This window comes from Bison bison, unplaced genomic scaffold, assembly GCF_000754665.1.
Source record: "Bison bison bison isolate TAMUID 2011002044 unplaced genomic scaffold, Bison_UMD1.0 scf7180017864461, whole genome shotgun sequence".
In the NCBI taxonomy this organism is placed as follows: domain Eukaryota; kingdom Metazoa; phylum Chordata; class Mammalia; order Artiodactyla; family Bovidae; genus Bison; species Bison bison.
In genome coordinates, this window is record NW_011495023.1 from 8700604 (window position 1) to 8700964 (window position 361).

The window sequence follows — 361 nt, forward strand, 5'->3', positions numbered from 1 at the left end:
AGGAACATACCTCAACATAATAAAAGCTATATATGACAAACCCACAGCAAACATTACCCTCAATGGTGAAAAATTGAAAGCATTTCCCCTAAAGTCAGGAACAAGATAAGGGTGCCCACTTTCACCACTACTATTCAACATAGTTTTGGAAGTTTTGGCCACAGCAATCAGAGCAGAAAAAGAAATAAAAAGGAATCCAAATTGGAAAAGAAGTAAAACTCTCACTGTTTGCAGATGACATGATCCTCTACATAGAAAAGCCTAAAGACTCCACCAGAAAATTACTAGAGCTAATCAATTGATGCTTTTGAACTGTGGTGTTGGAGAAGACTCTTGAGAGTCCCTTGGACTGCAAGGAGAT